The sequence below is a fragment of the Camelus dromedarius genome, chromosome 25, assembly GCF_036321535.1.
Source record: "Camelus dromedarius isolate mCamDro1 chromosome 25, mCamDro1.pat, whole genome shotgun sequence".
Classification (NCBI taxonomy): Eukaryota; Metazoa; Chordata; class Mammalia; order Artiodactyla; family Camelidae; genus Camelus; species Camelus dromedarius.
The window spans coordinates 29,354,893-29,372,036 of record NC_087460.1 but is presented as its reverse complement, the minus strand read 5'-3'; positions in this window follow the sequence as shown (position 1 = coordinate 29,372,036).

The following is a 17,144-nucleotide window of genomic DNA, read 5'->3' as shown; positions in this document are numbered from 1 at the left end:
ACGCAGCTGCCTGTTTTCACAGGTGTTCCCTGGCAAGGGGAATTCCGCTAATTACCTCCCCTGTACAGGGGGAGGCACTAGATGGTACCTGCATTTCCAGCCCAACCCACGACATTCCCCGGCATCCCGCAAAGGGAGGCACTCGGGGAAGACACGCGAAGGGCTCCTAGGCTATCCCGGGTGCTGCAGACAGAAGACGGATCCTCCACACACTCAGAATTCCGGAACACGTCTGACTGTGTGGGTGAGTTTTGGGGCCGCCCTCCACACAGCTGCCTGGTGTCACAAGTGTTCCCTGGCAGGGGGAAGTACGCTAATTACCTCCCGTGTCCAGGGTCAGGCACTAGATGCTACCAGAATTTCCAGCAAAACCCCCGCCTTTCCCCGACATCCCGCAATGGGAGGCACTGGGGAACACACGAAAATGGCTCCTAGGAGATCCGGGGTGCTGCAGACAGAAGACCGAAACTTCACAAACTCAGAATTCCGGACATGGATGACTGTGTGGGGGAGGTTTGTGGCCGCCCTCCACGCAGCTGCCTGTTTTCACAGGAGTTCCCCGGCAGGGGGAATTCCGCTAAATACCTCCCCAATCCAGGGAGAGGCACTAGATGCTACCTGCATTTCCAGCCCAACCCCAGCGTTTCCCCGGCAGCCCGCACAGAGAGGCACTCGGGGAAGACACGCGAATGGCTCCTAGGAGATCCCGGGTGCTGCAGAAAGAATACGGGTCCTCTGCACACTCCGAATTCCGGAACACGTCTGAGTGTGTGGGTGAGTTTTGTGGCCGACCTCCACACAGCTGCCTGGTGTCACAGGTTTTCCCTGGCAGGGAGAAGTCCGCTAATTACCTCCCCTGTCCAGGGGGAGGAACTAGATGCTACCTGCATTTCCAGCCCAACCCCCGCCGTTCCGCGGCAGCCCGCACTGGGAGGCTCTCGGGGAAGACACGCAAAAGGCTCCTAGGAGATCCCGGTTGCTGCGGACAGTAGACGGAACCTCCCCACACTCAGAATTCCGGAACACGTCTGACTGTGTGGGGGAGTTTTGGGGCCGCCCTCCACAGAGCTGCCTGGTGTCACAGGTGTTTACTGGCAGGGGGAAGTCCGCTAATTACCTCCCCTGTCCAGGCGGAGGCACTAGATGCTACCTGCATTTCCAGCCCAACCCCCGAAATTCCCCGGCAGCCCGCACTGTTAGGCACTCGGGGAAGACACGCGAAGGGCTCCTAGGAGATCCCGGGTGCTGCAGACAGAAGACGCAAACTCCCTACACTCAGAATTCCGGAACACGTCTGACTGTGTGGGGGAGTTTTGGGGCCCCCCTCCTCAGAGCTGCCTTTTGTCACAGGTGTTCCCTGGCAGGGGGAAGTCCGCTAATTACCTCCCCTGTCCAGGGGGAGGCAATAGATGCTACCTCCATTTCCAGCCCAACCCCCGCCTTTCCCCGGCAGCCCGCACTGGGAGGCACTCGGCGAAGACACGCGAAGGGCTCCAAGGAGATCCCGGGTGCTGCAGACCGAAGACGGAACCTCCCCACACTCAGAATTCCGGAACACGGCTGATAGTGTGGGGGAGCTTTGGGGCCGCACTCCAAGCAGCTGCATGGTGTCACAGCTGTTCCCTGGATGGGGGAATTCTGCAAATTACCTCCCCTGTCCAGGGGGAGGCACTAGATGCTACCTGCATTTCCAGCCCAACCCCCGCCTTTCCCCGGAAGCCCGCACTAGGAGGGACTCGGGGAAGACACGCGAAGAGCTTTTAGGAGATCCCGGGTGCTGCAGACAGAAGACGGAACCTCCCCACACTCAGAATTTCGGAACACGGCTGACAGTGTGGGGGAGGTGTGGGGCCGCCCTCCACGCAGGTGCCTGGTGTCATAGGTGTACGCTGGTAGGGGAAATACCGCTAATTACCTCCCCTGTCCAGGGGGAGGCACTAGATGCTACATGCATTTCCAGCCAAACCCCCGCCTTTCCCCGGCAGCCCGCACTGGGAGGCACTCAAGGAAGACTTGCGAATTGCTCCTAGGAATTCCCGGGTGCTGCAGACCGAAGACGGAACCTCCCCACACTCAGAATTCTGGAACACGGTTGACTGTGTGGGGGAGGTTTGGGGCCGCCCTCCACGCAGCTGCCTGTTTTCACAGGTGTTCCCTGGCAGGGGGAAGTCCGCTAATTACCTCCCCTGTCCAGCGGCAGGCACTAATGCTACCTGCATTTCCAGCCCAACCCCCGAATTTTTCCGGCAGCCCGCACTGTGATGCACTCGGTGAAGACAAGCAACGGGCTCCTAGGAGATCCCGGGTGCTGCAGACAGAAGACGGATCCTCCCCACACTCAGAATTCCGGGACACGGCTGACTGAGTGGGGGAGGTTTGGGGCCGCCCCCCTCGCAGCTGCCTGTTTTCACAGGTGTTCCAAGGCAGGGGGATGTCCGCTAATTACCTCCTCTGTCCAGGTGGAGGCACTAGATTCTACGTGCATTTCCAGCCCAACCCCCGCATTTCCCAGGAAGCCCGCACAGGGAGGGACCCGGGGAAAACACGCGAAGGGCTCCTAGGGGTTCCCGGGTGCTGCAGACAGAAGACGGAACCTCCCCACACTCAGAAATCCGGAACACGGCTGACAGTGTGGGGTAGGATTGGGGCCAACCTCCACACAGCTGCCTGGTGTCACAGGTTTTCCCTGGCAAGGGGAAGTCCGCTAATTAACTTCCCTGTCCAGGGAGAGGCACTAGATGCTACCAGAATTTCCAGCAAAACCCCCGCCTTTCCCCGACATCCCGCAATGTTAGGCACTGGGGAACACAAGCAAATGGCTCCTAGGAGATCCGGGGTGCTGCAGAAAGAAGACCGAAACTCCACAAACTCAGAATTCCGGACATGGATGACTGTGTGGGGGAGGTTTGTGCCGCCCTCCACGCAGCTGCCTGTTTTCACAGGAGTTCCCCGGCAGGGCTAATTCCGCTAAAAACCTCCCCAATCCAGGGAGAGGCACTAGATGCTACCTGCATTTCCAGCCCAACCCCAGCCTTTCCCCGGCAGCCCGCACAGAGAGGCACTCGGGGAAGACACGCGAATGGCTCCTAGGAGATCCCGGGTGCTGCAGAAAGAATACGGGACCTCCGCACACTCAGAATTCCGGAACACGTCTGACTGTGTGGGGAAGTTTTGGGGCCGCCCTCCACAAAGCTGCCTGGTGTCACATGTGTTCCCTGGCAGGGGGAATTCCGCTAATTACCTCCCCTCTCCAGGGGGAGGCACTAGATGCTACCTGCATTTCCAGCACAACCCCCGACTTTCCCCGGCAGCCCGCACTGGGAGGCACACGGGGAAGACACGCGAATGGCTCCTACGAGATCCCGGGTGCTGCAGACTGAAGATGGAACCTCCCCACACTCAGAATTCCGGGACACGGCTGACTGTGTGGGGGAGGTTTGGGGCCGCCCTCCACGAACTTGCCTGTTTTCAAAGGTGTTCCCTTCCAGGGGAATGTCCGCTAATTACCTCCTCGGTCCACGGGCAGGCAATAGATGCTACCTGCATTTCCAGCCCAATCCCCGAATTTCCCCTGCAGCCCGCAATGGGAGGCATTCGGGGAAGACACGCGAAGCGTTCCTAGGAGATCCCGGGTGCTGCAGACAGAAGACGGAACCTCCCCACACTCAGAATTCCGGAACACGGCTGACTGTGTGGCGGATGTTTGGGGCCGCCCTCCACGCATCTGCCTGTTTTCACTGGTGTTCCCTGGCAAGGGGTAGTCCGCTAATTACCTCCCCTGTCCAGGGGGAGGCACTAGATTGTACCTGCATTTCCAGCCCAACCTCCGCCATTCCCCGGCAGCTCGCAAAGTGAAGCACTCGGGGAAGACACGCGAAGGGCTCCAAGGAGATCCCGGGTGCTGCAGACTGAAGATGGAACCTCCCAACCCTCAGAATTCTGGAACACAGCTGACTGTGTGGGGGAGGTTTGGGGCTGCCCTCCACGCACCTGCCTGTTTTCAAAGGTGTTCCCTGGCAGGGGGAAGTCCGATAATTACCTCCCCTTTCCAGGGGGAGGCACTAGATGCTACCTGCATTTCCAGCCCAACCCCCGCATTTCCCTGGCAGTCCGCACTGGGAGGCACTCGGTGAAGACACGCGAATGGCTCCAAGGAGATCCCGGGTGCTGCAGACAGAAGACGGAACCTCCCCACAATCAGAATTCCGGAACACGGCTGATAGTGTGGGGGAGCTTTGGGGCCGCACTCCAAGCAGCTGCATGGTGTCACAGGTGTTCCCTGGATGGGGGAATTCTGCAAATTACCTCCCCTGTCCAGGGGGAGGCACTAGATGCTACCTGCATTTCCAGCCCAACCCCCGCTTTTCCCCGGAAGCCCGCACTGGGAGGGACTCGGGGAAGACACGCGAAGAGCTTTTAGGAGATCCCGGGTGCTGCAGCCAGAAGACGGAACCTCCCCACACTCAGAATTCCGGAACACGGCTGACAGTGTGGGGGAGGTGTGGGGCCGCCCTCCACGCAGGTGCCTTGTGTCATAGGTGTACGCTGGTAGGGGAAATACCGCTAATTACCTCCCCTGTCCAGGGGGAGGAACTAGATGCTACCTGCATTTCCAGCCCAACCCCCGCCTTTCCCCGGCAGCCCGCACTGGGAGGCACACGGGGAAGACACGCGAAGGGCTCCTAGGAGATCCCGGGTGCTGCAGACAGAAGACGGAACCTCCGCACACTGAGAATTCCGGAACACGGCTGACTGTGTGGGGTAGGTTTGGGGCCGCCTTCCACGCAGCTGCCTGTTTTCACAGGTGTTCCCTGGCAAGGGGAATTCCGCTAATTACCTCCCCTGTACAGGGGGAGGCACTAGATGGTACCTGCATTTCCAGCCCAACCCACGACATTCCCCGGCATCCCGCAAAGGGAGGCACTCGGGGAAGACACGCGAAGGGCTCCTAGGATATCCCGGGTGCTGCAGACAGAAGACGGATCCTCCACACACTCAGAATTCCGGAACACGTCTGACTGTGTGGGTGAGTTTTGGGGCCGCCCTCCACACAGCTGCCTGGTGTCACAGGTGTTCCCTGGCAGGGGGAAGTACGCTAATTACCTCCATTGTCCAGGGTCAGGCACTAGATGCTACCAGAATTTCCAGCAAAACCCCCGCCTTTCCCCGACATCCCGCAATGGGAGGCACTGGGGAACACACGAAAATGGCTCCTAGGAGATCCGGGGTGCTGCAGACAGAAGACCGAAACTTCACAAACTCAGAATTCCGGACATGGATGACTGTGTGGGGGAGGTTTGTGGCCGCCCTCCACGCAGCTGCCTGTTTTCACAGGAGTTCCCCGGCAGGGGGAATTCCGCTAAATACCTCCCCAATCCAGGGAGAGGCACTAGATGCTACCTGCATTTCCAGCCCAACCCCAGCGTTTCCCCGGAAGCCCGCACAGAGATGCACTCGGGGAAGACACGCGAATGGCTCCTAGAAGATCCCGGGTGCTGCAGAAAGAATACGGGTCCTCCGCACACTCCGAATTCCGGAACACGTCTGAGTGTGTGGGTGAGTTTTGTGGCCGACCTCCACACAGCTGCCTGGTGTCACAGGTGCTCCCTGGCAGGGAGAAGTCCGCTAATTACCTCCCCTGTCCAGGGGGAGGAACTAGATGCTACCTGCATTTCCAGCCCAACCCCCGCCTTTCCTCGGCAGCCCGCACTGGGAGGCACACGGGGAAGACACGCGAAGGGCTCCTAGGAGATCCCGGGTGCTGCAGACAGAAGACGGAACCTCCGCACACTGAGAATTCCGGAACACGGCTGACTGTGTGGGGTAGGTTTGGGGCAGCCTTCCACGCAGCTGCCTGTTTTCACAGGTGTTCCCTGGCAAGGGGAATTCCGCTAATTACCTCCCCTGTACAGGGGGAGGCACTAGATGGTACCTGCATTTCCAGCCCAACCCACGACATTCCCCGGCATCCCGCAAAGGGAGGCACTCGGGGAAGACACGCGAAGGGCTCCTAGGATATCCCGGGTGCTGCAGACAGAAGACGGATCCTCCACACACTCAGAATTCCGGAACACGTCTGACTGTGTGGGTGAGTTTTGGGGCCGCCCTCCACACAGCTGCCTGGTGTCACAGGTGTTCCCTGGCAGGGGGAAGTACGCTAATTACCTCCCGTGTCCAGGGTCAGGCACTAGATGCTACCAGAATTTCCAGCAAAACCCCCGCCTTTCCCCGACATCCCGCAATGGGAGGCACTGGGGAACACACGAAAATGGCTCCTAGGAGATCCGGGGTGCTGCAGACAGAAGACCGAAACTTCACAAACTCAGAATTCCGGACATGGATGACTGTGTGGGGGAGGTTTGTGGCCGCCCTCCACGCAGCTGCCTGTTTTCACAGGAGTTCCCCGGCAGGGGGAATTCCGCTAAATACCTCCCCAATCCAGGGAGAGGCACTAGATGCTACCTGCATTTCCAGCCCAACCCCAGCGTTTCCCCGGAAGCCCGCACAGAGAGGCACTCGGGGAAGACACGCGAATGGCTCCTAGAAGATCCCGGGTGCTGCAGAAAGAATACGGGTCCTCCGCACACTCCGAATTCCGGAACACGTCTGAGTGTGTGGGTGAGTTTTGTGGCCGACCTCCACACAGCTGCCTGGTGTCACAGGTGTTCCCTGGCAGGGAGAAGTCCGCTAATTACCTCCCCTGTCCAGGGGGAGGAACTAGATGCTACCTGCATTTCCAGCCCAACCCCCGCCGTTCCGCGGCAGCCCGCACTGGGAGGCTCTCGGGGAAGACACGCAAAAGGCTCCTAGGAGATCCCGGTTGCTGCGGACAGTAGACGGAACCTCCACACACTCAGAATTCTGGAACACGGCTGACTGTGTGGGGGAGGTTTGGGGCCGCCCTCCACGCAGCTGCCTGTTTTCACAGGTGTTCCCTAGCAGGGGGATTTCCGCTAATTACCTCCCCTGTCCAGGGGGAGGCACTAGATGCTACCTGCATTTTCAGCCCACCCCCAGGTTTTCCCCGGCAGCCCGCAAAGGGAGGCACTCGGGGAAGACACGCAAAGGGCTCCCAGGAGATCCCGGGTGCTGCAGACAGAAGACGGAACCTCCCCACACTCAGAATTCCGTAACACGTCTGACTGTGTGGGGGAGATTTGGGGCCGCCCTCCACACAGCTGCCTAGTGTCACAGGTGTTCCCTGGCAGGGGGAAATCCGCTAATTACCTCCCCTGTCCAGGGGGAGGCACTAGATGCTACCAGCATTTCCAGGAAAACCCCCGACTTTCCCCGACAGCCCGCAATGGGATGCACAGGGGAACACACCGAATGGCTCCTAGGAGATCCGGGGTGCTGCAGACATAAGACGGAAACTCCACAAACGCAGAATTCCGGACAAGGCTGACAGTATGGGGGAGTTTTGGGGCCGCCCTCCACGCATCTGCCTGTTTTCACAGGAGTTCCCTGGCAGGGGGAATTCCGCTAAATACCTCCCATGTCCAGTGGGACGCACTAGATGCTACCTGCATTTCCAGCCCAACCCCCGCATTTCCCCTGCAGCCCGCACTGGGAGGCACTCGGCGAAGACACGCGAAGGGCTCCAAGGAGATCCCGGGTGCTGCAGACAGAAGACGGAACCTCCCCACAATCAGAATTCCGGAACACGTCTGATAGTGTGGGGGAGCTTTGGGGCCGCACTCCAAGCAGCTGCATGGTGTCACAGGTGTTCCCTTGATGGGGGAATTCTGCAAATTACCTCCCCTGTCCAGGGGGAGGCACTAGATGCTACCTGCATTTCCAGCCCAACCCCCGCCTTTCCCCTGAAGCCCGCACTGGGAGGGACTCGGGGAAGACACGCGAAGAGCTTTTAGGAGATCCCGGGTGCTGCAGACAGAAGACGGAACCTCCCCACACTCAGAATTCCGGAACACGGCTGACAGTGTGGGGGAGGTGTGGGGCCGCCCTCCACGCAGGTGCCTGGTGTCATAGGTGTACGCTGGTAGGGGAAATACCGCTAATTACCTCCCCTGTCCAGGGGGAGGCACTAGATGCTACATGCATTTCCAGCCAAACCCCCGCCTTTCCCCCGCAGCCAGCACTGGGAGGCACTTAAGGAAGACTTGCGAATTGCTCCTAGGAGTTCCCGGGTGCTGCAGACCGAAGACGGAATCTCCCCACACTCAGAATTCTCGAACACGGCTGACTGTTTGGGGGAGGTTTGGGGCCGCCCTCCACGCAGCTGCCTGTTTTCACAGGTGTTCCCTGGCAGGAGGAAGTCCGCTAATTACCTCCCCTGTCCAGCGGCAGGCACTAATGCTACCTGCATTTCCAGCCCAACCCCCGAATTTTTCCGGCAGCCCGCACTGTGATGCACTCGGTGAAGACAAGCAATGGGCTCCTAGGAGATCCCGGGTGCTGCAGACAGAAGACAGATCCTCCCCACACTCAGAATTCCGGGACACGGCTGACTGAGTGGGGGAGGTTTGGTGCCGCCCCCCTCGCAGCTGCCTGTTTTCACAGGTGTTCCCTGGCAGGGGGATGTCCGCTAATTACCTCCTCTGTCCAGGTGGAGGCACTAGATGCTACGTGCATTTCCAGCCCAACCCCCGCATTTCCCAGGCAGCCCGCACTGGGAGGGACCCGGGGAAAACACGCGAAGGGCTCCTAGGGGTTCCCGGGTGCTGCAGACAGATGATGGAACCTCCCACCACTCAGAATTCCGGAACAAGGCTGATAGTGTTGGGGAGTATTCGGGCCGCACTCCACGCAGCTGCCTGGTGTCACAGGTTTTCCCTGGCAGGAGGAAGTTCGCTAATTACCTCCCCTGTCCAGGGGGAGGCAATAGATGCTACCCACATTTCCATCACAACCCCCGCATTTCCCCGGCAGCCCGCACTGGGAGGCACTAGGGGAAGACACGTGAAGGGCTCCTAGGAGATCCCGGGTGCTGCAGACCGAAGACGGAACCTCCCCACACTCAGAATTCCGGAACACAGCTGACAGTGTGGGGGAGTTTTGGGGCCGCACTCCAAGCAGCTGCATGGTGTCACAGGTGTTCCCTGGCTGGGGGAATTCTGCAAATTACCTCCCCTGTCCAGGGGGAGGCACTAGATGCTACGTGCATTTCCAGAAGAACCCCCGCCTTTCCCCGGCAGCCCGCACGGGGAGGCACTCAAGGAAGACACGCGAAGGGCTCCTAGGAGATCCCGGGAGCTGCAGATAGAAGACGGATCCTCCCCACACTCAGAATTCCGGAACACGGTTGACTGTGTGGCGGAGTTTTGGGGCCCGCCTCCACAAAGCTGCCTGGTGTCACAGGTGTTCCCTGGCAGGGGGAATTCCGCTAATTACCTCCCCTGTCCAGTGGGAGGCACTAGATGCTACCTGCATTTCCAGCCCAACCCCCACATTTCCCCGGCAGTCCGCACTGGGAGGCACTCGGGGAAGACACGCGAATGGCTCCTAGGAGATCCCGGGTGCTGCAGACAGATGAAGGAACCTCCCCACACTCAGAAATCCGGAACACGGCTGACAGTGTGGGGGAGGTTTGGGGCCGCCCTCCACGCAGCTGCCTGGTGTCACAGGTGTTCCCTGGCTGGGGGAAGTCCGCTAATTACCTCCCCTGTCCAGGGGGAGGCACTAGATGCTACGTGCAATTCCAGAAAAACCCCCGCTTTCCCCGTCAACCCGCACTGGGAGGCACTCAAGGAAGACACGCGAAGGGCTCCTAGGAGATCCCGGGTGCTGCAGACAGAAGACGGATCCTCCCCACACTCAGAATTCCGGAACACGACTGACAGTGTGTTGGAGTTTTGGTGCCGCCCTCCACGCAGCTGCCTGGTGTCACAGGTGTTCCCTGGCAGGGGGAATTCCGCTAATTACCTCCCCTGTCCAGTGGGAGGCACTAGATGCTACCTGCATTTCCAGCCCAACCCCCGCCTTTCCCCTTCAGCCCGCACTGGGGGGCACTCGGGGAAGACAGGCGAATGGCTCCTAGGAGATCCCGGGTGCTGCAGACAGATGAGGGAACCTCCCCACACTCAGAATACCGGAACACGGCTGACAGTGTGGGGGAGGTTTCGGGCCGCCCTCCACGAAGCTGCCTGGTGTCACAGGTGTTCCCTCGCTGTGGGAATTCTGCTAATTACCTCCCCTATACAGGGGGAGGCACTAGATGCTACCAGCATTTCCAGCCCAACCTCCACTTTGCCCGGCAGACCGCACTGGGAGGGACTCGGGGAAGAAACGCGAAGGGCTCCTAGGAGATCCCGGATTTTGCAGACAGATGACATACCCTCCCCACACTAAGAATGCCGGAACACGGCTGATATTGTGGGGGAGATATTTGGCCGCCCTCCACGCAGCTGCATGGTGTCACAGGTGTGCCCTGGCAGGGAGAAGTTCGCTAATTACCTCCCCTGTCCAGTGTGAGGCAATAGATGCTACCTGCATTTCCAGCCCAACCATCGTCTTTCCCGGGCAGCACGCACTGGGAGGGACTCGGGGAAGACACGCGAATGGCTCCTAGGACATCCCGGTTGCTGCAGACAGATGACGGAACCTCCCCACACTCAGAATTCCGGAACATAGCTGACAGTGTGGGGGAGGCTTTGGGCCGCCCTCCACGAAGCTGCCTGGTGTCACAGGTGTTCCCTGGCAGGGGGAATTCTGCTAATTACTTCCCCTGTCCAGGGGGAGACACTAGATGCTACCTGCATTTCCAGCACAACCCCCGCATTTCCCCGGAAGCCCGCACTGTGAGGCACTCGGGGAAGACAAGCAAAGGCTCCTAGGAGATCCCGGGTGCTGCAGACAGAAGATGAAACCTAACAACACTCAGAATTCCGGGACACGGCTGACTGTGTGGGGGATGTTTGGGGCCGCCCTCCACGCAGCTGCCTGTTTTCACAGGTGTTCCCTGGCAGGGGGAAGTCCGGTAATTACCTCCTCTGTCCAGGTGGAGGCACTAGAAGCTACGTGCTATTCCAGCCCAACCCCCGCATTTCCCAGGCAGCCCGCACTGGGAGGGACCCGGGGAAGACACGCGAAGGGCTCCTAGGAGATCCCGGTTGCTGCAGACAGAAGACGGAACCTCCCCACCCTCAGAATTACGGAACAAGGCTGATAGTGTGGGGGAGTTATCGGGCCGACCTCCACGCAGCTGCCTGGTGTCACAGGTGTTCCCTGGTCGGGGGAATTTCGCTAATTACCTCCCCTGTCCAGGGGGAGGCAATAGATGCTACGTGCATTTCCAGCACAACCCCCGCCTTTCCTGGGCAGCCCGCACTGGGAGGCACTAGGGGAAGACATGTGAAGGGCTCCTAGGTCAACCCGGGTCCTGCAGACCGAAGACGGAACCTCCCCACACTCAGAATTCCGGAACACGGCTGATAGTGTCGGGGAGCTTTGGGGCCGCACTCCAAGCAGCTGCTTGGTGTCACAGGTGTTCCCTCGCTGTGGGAATTCTGCTAATTACCTCCCCTATACAGGGGGAGGCACTAGATGCTACCAGAATTTCCAGCCCAACTTCCGCTTTGCCCGGCAGCCCGCACTGGGAGGGACTCGGGGAAGAAACGCGAAGGGCTCCTAGGAGATCCCGGATTTTGCAGACAGATGACATAACCTCCCCACACTCAGAATGCCGGAACACGGCTGATATTGTGGGGGAGATATTTGGCCGCCCTCCACGCAGCTGCCTGTTGTCACAAGTGTTCCCTGGCAGGGAGAAGTTCGCTAATTACCTCCCCTGTCCAGGGTGAGGCAATAGATGCTACCTGCATTTCCAGCCCAAACCCCGTCTTTCCCAGGCAGCCCTCACAGGAAGGCATTCGGGGAAGACACGCGAAGGGCTCCTAGGAGATCCCGGGTGCTGCAGACCGAAGACGGAACCTACTCACACTCAGAATTCCGGAACACGGCTGACATTGTGGGGGAGTTTTGGGGCCGCCCACCACGCAGCTGCCTGGTGTCACAGGTGTTCCCTGGCTGGAGGTATTCTTCTAATTTCCTCCCCTGTCCAGGGGGAGGCAATAGATGCTACCTGCATTTCAAGCCCAACCCCCGCCTTTCCCCGGCAGCCCGCACTGGTAGGCACTCGGGGAAGACACGCGAAGGGCTCCTAGGGATCCCGGGTGATGCAGACAGAAGACGGAACCTCCCTACACTCAGAATTCCTGAACACGGCTGACTGTGTGGGGGAGGATTGGGGCCGCCCTCCACAGACCTGCCTGGTGTCACAGGTGTTCCCTGGCAGGGGGAAGTCCGCTAATTACCTCCTCTGTCCAGTGGGAGGCACTAGATGCTACCTGCATTTCCAGCCCAACCCCCGCATTTCCCCGGCAGCCCGCACTGGGAGGCACTCGGGGAAGACCCGCGAAGGTCTCCTAGGAGATCCCGGGTGCTGCAGAAATAAGACGGAACCTCCCCACACTCATAATTCCGGAACACGTTTGACTGTGTGGGGGAGTTTTGGGGCCCCCCTCCACACAGCTGCCTGGTGTCACAGGTGTTCCCTGGCAGGGGGAAATCCGCTAATTACCTCCCCTGTCCAGGGGGAGGCACTAGATGCTACCTGCATTTCCAGAAAACCCCCGCCTTCCCCGAAAACCCGCAAAGGGAGGCACTCGGGGAAGACACGCGAATGGCTCCCAGGAGATCCCGGGTGCTGCAGACAGAAGACGGAACCTCCCCACACTCAGAATTATGGAACACGTCTGACTGTGTAGGGGAGATTTGGGGCCGCCCTCCACACAGCTGCCTGGTGTCACAGGTGTTCCCTGGCAGGGGGAATTGGGCTAATTACCTCCCCTTTCCAGAGGGAAGCACTAGATGCTACCTGCATTTCCAGCCCAACCCCCGCCTTTCCCCGGCAGCCCGCACTGGGAAGCACTCCGGGAAGACACGCGAAGGGATACTAGGAGATCCCGGGTGCTGCAGACAGAAGACGGAACCTCCCCACACTCAGAATTCCGGAACACGTTTGACTGTGTGGGTGAGTTTTGGTGCCCCCTTCCACAAGGCTGCCTGGTGACACAGGTGTTCCCTGGCAGGGCAAAGTCTGCTAATTACCTCCCTTGTCCAGTGGGAGGCACTAGATTCTACCTGCTTTTCCAGCAAAACCCCCGCCTTTCCCCGACAACCAGCAATGTGAGGCACTGGGGAACACACGCGAATGGCTCCTAGGAGATCCGGGGTGCTGCAGACAGAAGACGGAACATCCCCACACTCAGAATTCCGGAACACGGCTGACTGTGTGGGTGAGATTTCAGGCCGCCCTCCACACAGCTGCCTGGTGTCACAGGAGTTCCCTGGCAGGGGGAATTCCGCTAAATACCTCCCCTGTCCAGGGGTAGGCACTAGATGCTACCTGCATTTCCAGCCCAACCCCCTCCTTTCCCAGGCAGCCCGCACTGGAAAGACCCGGGGAAAACACGCGAAGGGCTCCTAGGAGATCCCTGGTGCTGGAGACAGATGATGGACCCTCCCAACACTCAGAATTCCGGAACACGGCTGATAGTGTGGGGGAGTTTTCGGGCCGCCCTCCACGCAGCTGCCAGGTGTCACAGGTGTTCCCTGTCAGGGGGAAGTTCGCTAATTACCTCCACTGTCCAGTGGGAGGCAATAGATGCTACCTCCATTTCCAGCCCAACCCCCGAATTTTCCCGGCAGTCCGCAGAGTGAGGCACTCGGAGAAGACACGCGAATGGCTCCTAGGAGATCCCGGGTGCTGCAGATAGATGAGGGAACCTCCCCACACTCAGAATTCCTGAACACGTCTGAGTGTGTGGGTGAGTTTTGTGGCCGACCTCCACACAGCTGCCTGGTGTCACAGGTGTTCCCTGGCAGGGGGAAGTCCGCTAATTACCTCCCCTGTTAGGGGGAGGCACTAGATGCTACCTGCATTTTCAGCCCACCCCCAGGTTTTCCCCGGCAGCCCGCAAAGGGAGGCACTCGGGGAAGACACGCAAAGGGCTCCCAGGAGATCCCGGGTGCTGCAGACAGAAGACGGAACCTCCCCACACTCAGAATTCCGTAACACGTCTGACTGTGTGGGGGACATTTGGGGCCGCCCTCCACACAGCTGCCTAGTGTCACAGATGTTCCCTGGCAGGGGGAAATCCGCTAATTACCTCCCCTGTCCAGGGGGAGGCACTAGATGCTACCAGCATTTCCAGGAAAACCCCCGACTTTCCCCGACAGCCCGCAATGGGAGGCACAGGGGAACACACCGAATGGCTCCTAGGAGATCCGGGGTGCTGCAGACATAAGACGGAAACTCCACAAACGCAGAATTCCGGACAAGGCTGACAGTGTGGGGGTGTTTTGGGGCCGCCCTCCACGCATCTGCCTGTTTTCACAGGAGTTCCCTGGCAGGGGGAATTCCGCTAAATACCTCCCATGTCCAGTGGGACGCACTAGATGCTACCTGCATTTCCAGCCCAACCCCCGCCTTTCCCCTGCAGCCCGCACTGGGAGGCACTCGGCGAAGACACGCGAAGGGCTCCAAGGAGATCCCGGGTGCTGCAGACCGAAGACGTAACCTCCCCACAATCAGAATTCCGGAACACGGTTGACTGTGTGGGGGAGTTTTGGGGCCCCTCTCCTCACAGCTGCCTTTTGTCACAGGTGTTCCCTGGCAGGGGGAAGTCCGCTAATTACCTCCCCTGTCCAGGGGGAGGCAATAGATGCTACCTCCATTTCCAGCACAACCCCCGCCTTTCCCCGGCAGCCCGCACTGAGAGGCACTCGGCGAAGACACGCGAAGGGCTCCAAGGAGATCCCGGGTGCTGCAGACCGAAGACGGAACCTCCCCACACTCAGAATTCCGGAACACGGCTGATAGTGTGGGGAGCTTTGGGGCCGCACTCCAAGCAGCTGCTTGGTGTCACAGGTGTTCCATGGCAGGGGGAATTCCGCTAATTAACTCCCATGTCCAGGGGGAGGCACTAGATGCTACCTGCATTTCCAGCCCAACCCCCGCATTTCCCCGGGAGCCCGCACTGGGAGGCACTCGGGGAAGACCAGCGAAGGTCTCCTAGGAGATCCCGGGTGCTGCAGAAATAAGACGGAACCTCCCCACACTCATAATTCCGGAACACGTTTGACTGTGTGGGGGAGTTTTGGGGCCCCCCTCCACACAGCTGCCTGGTTTCACAGGTGTTCCCTGGCAGGGGGAAATCCGCTAATTACCTCCCCTGTCCAGGGGGAGGCACTAGATGCTACCTGCATTTCCAGAAAACCCCCGCCTTCCCCGAAAACCCGCAAACGGTGGCACTCGGGGAAGACACGCGTATGGCTCCCAGGAGATCCCGGGTGCTGCAGACAGAAGACGGAACCTCCCCACACTCAGAATTCTGGAACACGTCTGACTGTGTAGGGGAGATTTGGGGCCGCCCTCCACACAGCTGCCTGGTGTCACAGGTGTTCCCTGGCAGGGGGAAGTGGGCTAATTACCTCCCCTTTCCAGAGGGAAGCACTAGATGCTACCTGCATTTCCAGCCCAACCCCAGTCTTTCCCCTGCAGCCCGCACAGTGTTGCACTCGGGGAAGATACGTGAATGGCTCCTAGGAGATCCCGGGTTCTGCAGACAGAAGACGGTACCTCCACACACTCAGAATTCCGGAACACGGCTGACCGTGTGGGGGAGGTTTGGGGCCGCCCTCCACGCAGCTGCCTGTTTTCACAGGTGTTCCCTGGCAGGGGGAAGTCCGCTAATTACCTCCCCTTTCCAGGGGGATGCACTAGATGCTACCTGCATTTCCAGCCCAACCCCCGCCTTTCCCCGGCAGCCCGCACTGGGAAGCACTCCGGGAAGACACGCGAAGGGATACTAGGAGATCTCGGGTGCTGCAGACAGAAGACGGAACCTCCCCACACTCAGAATTCCGGAACACGTTTGACTGTGTGGGTGAGTTTTGGTGCCCCCTTCCACACAGCTGCCTGGTGACACAGGTGTTCCCTGGCAGGGTAAAGTCTGCTAATTACCTCCCTTGTCCAGTGGGAGGCACTAGATTCTACCTGCTTTTCCAGCAAAATCCCCGCCTTTCCCCGACAACCAGCAATGTGAGGCACTGGGGAACACACGCGAATGGCTCCTAGGAGATCCGGGGTGCTGCAGACAGAAGACGGAACATCCCCACACTCAGAATTCCGGAACACGGCTGACTGTGTGGGTGAGATTTCAGGCCGCCCTCCACACAGCTGCCTGGTGTCACAGGAGTTCCCTGGCAGGGGGAATTCCGCTAAATACCTCCCCTGTCCAGGGGTAGGCACTAGATGCTACCTGCATTTCCAGCCCAACCCCCTCCTTTCCCAGGCAGCCCGCACTGGAAAGACCCGGGGAAAACACGCGAAGGGCTCCTAGGAGATCCCTGGTGCTGGAGACAGATGATGGAACCTCCCAACACTCAGAATTCTGGAACACGGCTAACTGTGTGGGGGAGTTTTGGGGCCGCCCTCCACGCAGCTGCCTGTTTTCACAGGTGTTCCCTAGCAGGGGGATTTCCGCTAATTACCTCCCCTGTCCAGGGGGAGGCACTAGATGCTACCTGCATTTTCAGCCCACCCCCAGGGTTTCCCCGGCAGCCCGCAAAGGGAGGCACTCGGGGAAGACACGCAAAGGGCTCCCAGGAGATCCCGGGTGCTGCAGACAGAAGACGGAACCTCCCCACACTCAGAATTCCGTAACACGTCTGACTGTGTGGGGGAGATTTGGGGCCGCCCTCCACACAGCTGCCTAGTGTCACAGGTGTTCCCTGGCAGGGGGAAATCCGCTAATTACCTCCCCTGTCCAGGGGGAGACACTAGATGCTACCAGCATTTCCAGGAAAACCCCCGACTTTCCCCGAAAGCCCGCAATGGGAGGCACAGGGGAACACACCGAATGGCTCCTAGGAGATCCGGGGTGCTGCAGACATAAGACGCAAACTCCACAAACGCAGAATTCCGGACTAGGCTGACAGTGTGGGGGAGTTTTGGGGCCCCCCTCCTCACAGCTGCCTTTTGTCACAGGTGTTCCCTGGCAGGGGGAAGTCCGCTAATTACCTCCCCTGTCCAGGGGGAGGCAATAGATGCTACCTGCATTTCCAGCCCTACCCCAGAATTTCCCTGGCAGCCCGCAAAGGGAGGCACTCGGGGAAGACAC